Source organism: Staurois parvus, unplaced genomic scaffold (assembly GCF_062004578.1).
Source record: "Staurois parvus isolate SC_StPar_1 unplaced genomic scaffold, SC_StPar_1.0 ptg001623l, whole genome shotgun sequence".
Taxonomy (NCBI): domain Eukaryota; kingdom Metazoa; phylum Chordata; class Amphibia; order Anura; family Ranidae; genus Staurois; species Staurois parvus.
Genome location: NW_028319419.1, coordinates 5,001 through 15,984, shown reverse-complemented (window position 1 = coordinate 15,984; position 10,984 = coordinate 5,001).

Below are 10,984 nucleotides of genomic sequence, written 5' to 3'. Positions count from 1 at the left end.
TGGAGGAGGATGGAATAACGGGGACATTTATAGAGGAGGACACTCCTACAGAGATCAGCACAGGTGGGTCATGAACACTAAATCCATTCCTCCACCCATACTGCTCACTGATTGGTCCAGAGTAGGGCGGGGACTGGGTGATATCAGCCTGTAATCCCCTGGTCACTTTCCTGAGCTGTGTTCCCCGTCCTGTATTCCTGGATTTCTCTCGGATAATCTTCCTTCTCTGTGCTGCAGACACAATTTATGTCTCTAGACTGGATTTATGGAGATTCTGGGGTTCAGCTGGCAGAAAAATGTTCACTTTCACCATAAGTGTCACTAGACTTAGGCTCCTGGGGTGTTTGATTTTGATCTTCTTCCCCATGCCCGGGTCTAGTAAGATCTCTGACAGAACATTTCTCCCAGGGTTCATTGCTCTGTTATCTGCTGGCTGTGCCGGGTGGAGGGATATGTCTGTAGTGTCTCAGACCCAAGTCACTGAGTGCAGTCTCAGGAGATGGGAGGCAGCGGTGTGGGATCTCTGCAACTTGTCTACAGTAAACATTTAAGCTTCCACTGATTACTGAATACCAATATTATGAGTCCTGACCCTTACACTGTATAATTTATATTGTACATTACATACTCCTGACCCCTGCACTATATACTCTATGTTGTACATTACATACTCCTGACCCCTGCACTATATACTCTATGTTGTACATTACATACTCCTGACCCCTTCACTATATACTCTATGTTGTACATTCCATACTCCTGACCCCTGCACTATATACTCTATGTTGTACATTACATACTCCTGACCCCTGCACTATATACTCTATGTTGTACATTACATACTCCTGACCCCTGCACTATATACTCTGTTGTACATTACATACTCCTGACCCCTGCACTATATACTCTATGTTGTACATTACATACTCCTGACCCCTGCACTATATACTCTGTTGTATATTACATACTCCTGACCCCTGCACTATATACTCTATGTTGTACATTACATACTCCTGACCCCTGCACTATATACTCTGTTGTATATTACATACTCCTGACCCCTGCACTATATACTCTATGTTGTACATTACATCCTCCTGACCCCTGCACTTTATATTCTGTTGTACATTCCACAGTCCTGACTTCTGCTCTTCCCCCTCCCCCCACTGCTATATATACACATAATATGGAGTCTCTTTTGTTCCCCCCATTTCCTCCCAGCTGGACATTTTATATCGGATGATGTGATTGGAGCACAGACTTTTACATGGTGATAATAATGTGATAACATCCTCCAACTTTGGCCCCTAAACAGAAAGTGATAATGAGGGAGGAGTCAATTCCCCAATGATGGTGGTCTTCAGGATCAGTCCAGTCTTCATCTTGGTTGTTCTCCCCTCATCCTCACTCTCTGACCTCTGGTGGGGCTCAGCCCCGCTGTTCTTCATGACTAAATCATGGACTAAATAAGGAAGTGCAGTACTTCTTGTGTTGGGAAGATGGCGATGAGTGATAGAGGGGGTGGGGACCCTCGTCCTATAATCCCCTCATCACTGTCCCTCCTATAAAAGACAGTTCTGGTTGTTTCCTCACTCTCTGACTAAGGTCCATGAATAAAGAAATGACCTGGTAGGAGATCAGAGGAGCCATTTCCTAGTTCCCTTGATGGTGGAATTGTAAGCTCCTCAGAGACCAAGCTGCCTGATGTGGGTGGAGTCCTGGTTTGGGGGAACCAATCAGCTCCTGTCTAGTAATCCTCTTTGTCTTTGTATTTTAGTCCATGGCCGGGAGATGAGGAAAACCTCCGAGGATTGTCTCACTTTGTCTCCAGACTGGAAAGTAGAAGATGAGGACATCACACAGTATAGTCCAGGAGAAAACCCGGCTCCCTCCAATGTCCATCCGGCACCACCCAGTGTAGATGTACCATCGGATTCCTTGTATCCTGAGGAACCTCAGACTGTGCGGGACCGGGCCGGCCTTCCAACAGGGAAGAGCTTCTCCTGTACTGACTGTGGGAAATTTTTCAACTTTAAATCCAATCTTAGTAGGCATAAAAGATCTCACACGGGGGAAAAGCCGTATTCCTGTCCTGAGTGCGGGAAATGTTTTCAAGATAAGTTCAGTCTGCACACACATCAGAGATCTCACATGGGGGAAAAGCCGTGTTCCTGTCCTGAGTGCGGGAAATGTTTTCCAGATAAGTCCAGTCTGCACACACATCAGAGATCTCACACGGGGGAAAAGCCGTATTCCTGCTCTGAGTGTGGGAAATGTTTTTCACAGAAGTCCAATCTTCATAGTCATCAGAGATCTCACACGGGGGAGAAGCCATATTCCTGCTCTGAGTGCGGGAAATGTTTTTCACAGAAGTCCGATCTTTACAGACATCAGAGATCTCACACGGGGGAGAAGCCATATTCCTGTCCTGAGTGTGGGAAATGTTTTTCAGTGAAATCCAGTCTTTCCAAACATCAGAGATCTCACACGGGGGAAAAGCCGTATTCCTGTCCTGAGTGCGGGAAATGTTTTTCAGATAAGTCCAGTCTGCACACACATCAGAGATCTCTCATGGGGGAACAGCCGTATTCCTGTCCTGAGTGTGGAAAATGTTTTTCACAGAAGTCCCATCTTTTCAGACATCAGAGATCTCACACGGGGAAGAAGCCGTATTCCTGTCCTGAGTGTGGGAAATGTCTTTCACAGAAGTCCCATCTTTTCAGACATCAGAGATCTCACACAGGGGAGAAGCCACTTTCCTGTCCTGAGTGTGGGAAATGTTTTTCACAGAAGTCCAGTCTTTCCAAACATCAGAGATCTCACACGGGGGAGAAGCCATATTCCTGTCCTGAGTGTGGGAAATGTTTTTCACAGAAGTCCCATCTTTTCAGACATCAGCGATCTCACACGGGGGAGAAGCCACTTTCCTGTCCTGAGTGTGGGAAATGTTTTTCACAGAAGTCCAGTCTTTCCAAACATCAGAGATCTCACACGGGGGAGAAGCCGTATTCCTGTCCTGAGTGTGGGAAATGTTTTTCACAGAATTCTCATCTTTCCAGACATCAGCGATCTCACACGGGGGAGAAGCCACTTTCCTGTCCTGAGTGTGGGAAATGTTTTTCACAGAAGTCCGATCTTTACAGACATCAGCGATCTCACACGGGGGAGAAGCCACTTTCCTGTCCTGAGTGTGGGAAATGTTTTTCACAGAAGTCCAATCTTTACAGACATCAGCGATCTCACACGGGGGAGAAGCCACGTTCCTGTCCTGAGTGAGGGAAATGTTCCTCACTGAAGTCCTTTCTTCCTGTACATCAGGGGTCCCACACAACCCTGGAGGTGTATTAGTGCCTTGAGTGCGGGAAATGTCTTCTAGATGAATGTTGCTGGACATCCCAGCTCTCATGTGGGGAAGAAGCACACCCTGATATACACCTCAGATATACTCCATGGCTGATCTTCATCATGGAAGAAACAGTTCATAAGGAGATCAGAGGTCCCCAAAGACATGGATGAAGTGTGGGACCGGGTCGGCCATTGATGGCAGGAGAAGAATAAAAATGGAGTCCTGACCTAAAGCACTGGACTGACTTCTCATTGGGGTGCAGCCTATATTCTAGAGATGGTTTGCACCTACATGGAAGGGGGTCTGCTGTGCTGGGGGAGGGGTTATGGGAAGGCTGGAGGAGTATATAAACTAGGATGTAGGGGGGAGGGAGAATTCAATTATAACGGGGTAGACAGATCAGACGGGGTCAGTACTTATTGGGGGGTGGAATGGGGAAAGATGGGGGGAGGGCTATTGCAGATGATAAGAAGGTTCCCATGTTACAAACAACCAGTGGAATTGGTACCATTTGTATGAAAATAAAAAATACACAAAATTTGTGTGAACAAGGTGTCAGTGAATGGACGAGGTATCGGTGAATGAACAAGGCGTCGGTGAATGAACAAGGCGTCGGTGAGTGAACAAGGTGTCAGTGAAAGGACAAGGCGTCGGTGAACAAACAAGGTGTCGGTGAATGGACAAGGTGTCAGTGAATGAAGGAGGTGTAGGTGAATGAACAAGGTGTCGGTGAATGGACAAGGTGTCGGTGAATGAAGGAGGTGTCAGTGAATGGAAGTGTTTGTTCCCCAATGTCAGAAGTGTGCCCAGCACAATGGGTGAGTTGGAAGCAGTGCATTTGATGTAAATCCTAGTTTTCTACATAGACTGATTCTTCTGGTATAACTGTAATATACAAGTAGATGAAGATTTGTAGAATAACTTTTTATATTAGTTTTTTCTCCCCAGTTTAATAGGTTAATCATTCATATTTGGACAACTTTTCTGTTGTATTTAGGAAGGAGACAAATAATCATCACCTTAATAATAACAATGTAAATAGATTTATTCATCTGAAACAACAACATTCCAGCATTTGTGATTTCCATCCATGTTTGGGAACTAATTTGGCTAAACAAAATATATACAGTTGTGTTCACAATAATAGCAGTGTGATGAAAAAAGTGACTAAAGCTGAAAATCCTTCTAATAGCTTTTATTTCCATCCACACAAATGCATTGGGAACACGACACATTCTATTCCAAATCACAACATGAAGAAAAATACATCAAATTTGTGTTCCTCTAAAAAAATGGAAGAAAAGTGAATATTAGACGGTTCAAAAAAATGGCCGTGTTTGTATTCTTCTTTACAAACTCAAACATTCACTATATAAACTGAGAAATGTTTGAAGATTTTGCTTTCCTTTGAATGACTTCATGAATATTTGGTTGTAGTCGCACTGTTTCTGAGAACTGCTGTACATCTGTGTTGCATGGAGTCCCCCAACTTCTGGCCCCTGTGATCAGGTATTCCAGCCCAGGATGATTGGACCACATTCCACAGTTCTTCTCTATTTCTTGGTTTGGCCTCAGAAACGGCATTTTTGATGTCACCCCACAAGTTTTCTATTGGATGAAGATCCGGGGATTGGGCTGGCCACTCCATAACGTCCATCTTGTTGGTCTGGAACCAAGATGTTGCACGTTTACTGGTGTGTTTGGGGTCGTTGTCTTGTTGGAACACCCATTTCAAGGGCATTTCCTCTTCAGCATAAGGCAGCATGACCTTGTGATGGATTTGGTGAAATGCCTATTTTGTTTCAAATTGAATATATATATATACGCTATTTCTATAAGTTTTATAAATATTTACTTTTATACATTAATACATATGTTGTGTGAATATTTTCTGCCTGCTGGGCTTTGTGGTACTATAAGAAATCCTTGCTTAAGAAATGTCTGCTCACACACACAGACCCCCTCCCACCGTGTGATTTGGAAGACAAAAGAATGTTTTCCTATAAGATAAGACTGAAGAAGATCACACCTATACCATGACGGAGATTGTTTTCGTGTGGAAATGACCAGTCAAAGACTAATATAATGCTTATGCTGTTGTCACATGACTCTTGCATCATTCTGCATATATAAGTTCACTTTCTCATTATAATAAACTAGAAGTGTTCATAGACTGAACTTGTGTGTCAGCGTGAGTCTCTTCCAGTGTGCGCACATTCCAAAGCTAGCGTCATAAATTAGGACAGGAACAGATAAGCACTGGACATATTTAGTCCTCTACTAAATCAATATGAAGGATGGGACATTCTGGGTAGTCTGTCTCTCTCTGACATGAAGGACGGGACATTCTGGGTAGTCTGTCTCTCTCTCTGATATGAAGGAGGGGACATTCTGGGTAGTCTGTCTCTCTCTGATATGAAGGAGGGGACATTCTGGGTAGTCTGTCTCTCTCTCTCTGATATGAAGGAGGGGACATTCTGGGTAGTCTGTCTCTCTTGGTCTCTGATATGAAGGACGGGACATTCTGGGTAGTCTGTCTCTCACTCTGATATGTAGGACGGGACATTCTGCGTAGTCTGCCTCTCTCTGATATGAAGGACGGGACATTCTGGGTAGTCTGTCTCTCTCTCTGATATGAAGGAGGGGACATTCTGAGTAGTCTGTCTCTCTCTGATATGAAGGAGGGGACATTCTGGGTAGTCTGTCTCTCTCTCTCTGATATGAAGGAGGGGACATTCTGGGTAGTCTGTCTCTCTTGGTCTCTGATATGAAGGACGGGACATTCTGGGTAGTCTGTCTCTCACTCTGATATGTAGGACGGGACATTCTGCGTAGTCTGCCTCTCTCTGATATGAAGGACGGGACATTCTGGGTAGTCTGTCTCTCTCTCTGATATGAAGGGTGTGACATTCTGCGTAGTCTGCCTCTCTCTGATATGAAGGACGGGACATTCTGGGTAGTCTGTCTCTCTGATATGATGGACAGGACATTCTGGGTAGTCTGTCTCTCTCTGATATGAAGGATGGGACATTCTGGGTAGTTTGTCTCTCTCTGATATGAAGGACGGGACATTCTGGGTAGTCTTTCTCTTTCTGATAAGAAGGATGGGACATTCTGGGTAGTCTGTCTCTCTCTGATAAGAAGGACGGGACATTCTGGGTAGTCTGTCTCTCTCTCTCTGATAAGAAGGGTGGGACATTCTGGGTAGTCTGTCTCTCTCTGATATGAAGGACGGGACATTCCGGGTAGTCTGTCTCTCTCTGATATGAAGGACGGGATATTCTGGATATTCTGGATATTCTGGATATTCTGGATATTCTGTCTCTGTCTCTGTCTCTGTCTCTGTCTCTGTCTCTGTCTCTGATATGAAGGATCGCTTCTCGGCCTTTTGGCTAAGATCAAGTGTAGGTTCGGCTCCTTGTTTCTTAGCCAGAAGGTGCCTGGGGTACCCGAAGGTCGGCCTTGGGGGGAGCGTCTCTCTTCGGAGGGCCCCCCCTTGCTGCTATTGGCCTAAGGCTTAGTCCCCAGGCAACGAGTTGCGATCGCCCCCGCCAGTCTCCCTAGGGTGACTGGTGGTGGGTTGGTGGCAGGCGAACCGGAGGTATGGCGGCTGGTGCTCCGGATGCACCAAATACCTTAAGGCTGGTCGTGACTGAGCAAAAGCGAGCGGAGGTTGGTCTGCATTATGTGCAGAAGAAGGTAATCGAGGACCTGTTTGGAATGGCACGGGAGAGTATATTTTGCGTGCAGTGTTTCCCGGTAACCGGATTGTTTGAAGTAACTTTCTGGAAAAAGGAAGACCTGCAGACATGTTTGCTGCGGAAGGAGGAGAAGGAAGGGGACCCGCTGCTGGAGGGCATTTCATTTAGGTGCGGTGAGAGCAAGCAGCGGGTCCCTGTGACGGTCCACATGTACAATCCCTTTGTACGAAACGAGGAAATCAGGGCGTTTTTGTTGCGTTATTGCGACTTTGTGTCTCCGGGCACAAACCAGACTAATGTCTTTGGGACCTTCAACGGTCATCGGAGGTTCTGGGTGCAATTAAAGGCTGACCTAGGTGGGGTTGGGGGGGTGCGGCACCCCCCGCAGGCATTTTCAATAGGTAGCAACAGAGGCTACCTTTGGTACCCCGGTCAGCCTGAGTTTTGCAGATTGTGTTTCGCCTTTGGGCACACAAAGGAGACATGTGAGACGGGACAGGTGTGCAGGAACTGCTACAAGGCAGGACACCGGATGGCGGATTGCCCCGAGGGGCGACAGTGTCACATTTGTGGCAGTAAGACGCACCTGGCAAGGCAGTGCCCTGAGGTGGTGCAAAAAAGGGCGGAAAGCACCGGTATGGATGGCGATGGCGGAGGCAATGAGACCGTGGCAGTGCCACAGGCGCAGGTCTCGTATGCCGATGTGGCAAGGGGTGTGGTCCCCGGGGTGAGTGCCCCTGTTACAGAGGTTACCTCTCTGGATCCTCCCGAGGAAGCGACCAGGGATGAGGGGGCTGTCCTTCCCGAGGAGGGATGTGTCCCTGAGACCCTGCAAGCAGAGGGAGAGGAGGAGGCGACAGGCCATGTGGAGGAGAGTGTGGAGGAGATGGACCAGACGACTTGTCTAAAAAGGAAGACTCCTGAGTCCCCTTCCCCCTCCGGTGTCATCAAGGAATTTCCTAGCGGTGTGGACTCTGAAAGTGGCGAGCAGGCCGAGGAGTCCGACGCATCGGTGCAGTCCTTTGCCAGCGCCGGCCAGGTGGAGAATCTCCAGGAGGTTACTGGTTTTCGGAAGCCGGCCGTGACAAGGGCCCAAAAGGCTGAGGCCATGAGAGGTGTCAAATCGGAGGAACCTACCCGATCAAGTAAAAGGACGAGGTCCAGAGGGAGAGGGCCTGAGAAGTGATAGTCAGGTCCTCTATACATGTCTAAAAATTGATGGTGCGGCTAAGGGTATGCTCGCTGAACGTGAGGAGTAGAGATGAGCGAATTATTCAAAAATTCGATTCGGCTGATTCGCCGAATTTCAGGAAGAAATTCGATTCGATGCGAATTTATTCGCTACGAAGTTAACTTATAAAAAGGGTTTCTAGGCTTCAGAGAGCCTTTAAATTAGTGCAGAACACTGTACCTTTAATTTAAATGCCCTTGGAGATGAGGAAGGAGAAGGAGAAGGATGAGAAGAAGGAGAAGAATGAGAAGGATGAGAAGAAGGAGAAGGATGAGAAGAAGGAGAAGGATGAGAAGAAGGAGAAGGAGAAGGATGAGAAGATGGAGAAGGAGAAGGATGAGAAGAAGGAGAAGGATGAGAAGAAGGAGAAGGAGAAGGATGAGGAGAAGGATGAGAAGAAGGAGAAGGAGGAGAAGGAGAAGGATGAGAAGAAGGAGAAGGATGAGGAGCAGGATGAGAAGAAGGAGAAGGATGAGAAGGATGAGAAGAAGAAGGATGAGAAGAAGAAGAAGGATGAGAAGAAGGAGAAGGATGAGAAGAAGGAGAAGGATGAGAAGAAGGATGAGAAGAAGGAGAAGGATGAGAAGAAGGATGAGAAGAAGGAGAAGGATGAGAAGAAGGATGAGAAGAAGGAGAAGGATGAGAAGAAGGAGAAGGATGAGAAGAAGGAGAAGGATGAGAAGAAGGAGAAGGATGAGAAGAAGGAGAAGGATGAGGAGAAGGAGAAGGATGAGAAGATGGAGAAGGAGAAGGATGAGAAGAAGGAGAAGGAGAAGGATGAGAAGAAGGAGAAGGAGAAGGATGAGAAGAAGGAGAAGGAGAAGGATGAGAAGAAGGAGAAGGATGAGAAGAAGGAGAAGGAGAAGGATGAGAAGAAGGAGAAGGATGAGAAGAAGGATGAGAAGAAGGAGAAGGATGAGAAGAAGGAGAAGGATGAGAAGAAGGAGAAGGATGAGAAGAAGGAGAAGGATGAGAAGAAGGAGAAGGATGAGAAGAAGGAGAAGGATGAGAAGATGAAGAAGGAGAAGGATGAGAAGAAGGAGAAGGATGAGAAGAAGGAGAAGGAGAAGGATGAGAAGAAGGAGAAGGATGAGAAGAAGGAGAAGGAGAAGGATGAGAAGAAGGAGAAGGATGAGAAGAAGGAGAAGGAGAAGGATGAGAAGAAGGAGAAGGAGAAGGATGAGAAGAAGGAGAAGGATGAGAAGAAGGAGAAGGATGAGAAGAAGGAGAAGGATGAGAAGAAGGATGAGAAGAAGAAGGATGAGAAGAAGGAGAAGGATGAGAAGAAGAAGAAGGAGAAGGATGACAAGAAGGAGAAGGATGAGAAGAAGAAGAAGGATGAGAAGAAGGAGAATTCCAAGCCGGCAAAAAGTGTATCTGCAGAGCTCCGCTATTCTGCAGATACACTTAGAGGAGCTCTGCAGATACACTTTTTGCCGGCTTGGAATTCTTATTTTCATCCTACTTCTTCTTCTTCTTCTTCATCCTCATCCTCTTCTTCTTCTTCTGAGGATGAGGATGAAGAAGAAGTAGGATGAAAATAAGAAGAATTCCAAGCCGGCAAAAAGTGTATCTGCAGAGCTCCTCTATTCTGCAGATACACTTAGAGGAGCTCTGCAGATACACTTTTTGCCGGCTTGGAATTCTTCTTATTTTCATCCTACTTCTTCTTCTTCATCCTCATCCTCAGAAGAAGAAGAATAGGATGAGGATGAAGAGGAAGAAGAAGAAGAAGAAGTAGGATGAAAATAAGAAGAATTCCAAGCCGGCAAAAAGTGTATCTGCAGAGCTCCTCTATTCTGCAGATACACTTAGAGGAGCTCTGCAGATACACTTTTTGCCGGCTTGGAATTCTTATTTTCATCCTACTTCTTCTTCTTCATCCTCATCCTCAGAAGAAGAAGAAGAGGATGAGGATGAAGAAGAAGAAGAAGAAGTAGGATGAAAATAAGAAGAATTCCAAGCCGGCAAAAAGTGTATCTGCAGAGCTCCTCTATTCTGCAGATACACTTAGAGGAGCTCTGCAGATACACTTTTTGCCTGCTTGGAATTATTCTTATTTTCATCCTACTTCTTCTTCTTCTTCTTCTTCATCCTCATCCTCAGAAGAAGAAGAAGAGGATGAGGATGAAGAGGAAGAAGAAGAAGAAGTAGGATGAAAATAAGAAGAATTCCAAGCCGGCAAAAAGTGTATCTGCAGAGCTCCTCTATTCTGCAGATACACTTAGAGGAGCTCTGCAGATACACTTTTTGCCGGCTTGGAATTCTTCTTATTTTCATCCTACTTCTTCTTCTTCATCATCCTCATCCTCAGAAGAAGAGGATGAGTATGAAGAGGAAGAAGAAGAAGAAGAAGAAATAGGATGAAAATAAGAAGAATTCCAAGCCGGCAAAGAGTGTATCTGCAGAGCTCCTCTATTCTGCAGATACACTTAGAGGAGCTCTGCACATACACTTTTTGCCGGCTTGGAATTCTTCTTATTTTCATCCTACTTCTTCTTCTTCTTCATCCTCATCCTCAGAAGAAGATGAGGATGAGGATGAGGAAGAAGAAGAAGTAGGATGAAAATAAGAAGAATTCCAAGCCGGCAAAAAGTGTATCTGCAGAGCTCCTCTATTCTGCAGATACACTTAGAGGAGCTCTGCAGATACACTTTTTGCCGGCTTGGAATTCTTCTTATTTTCATCCTTCTTCTTCTTCATCCT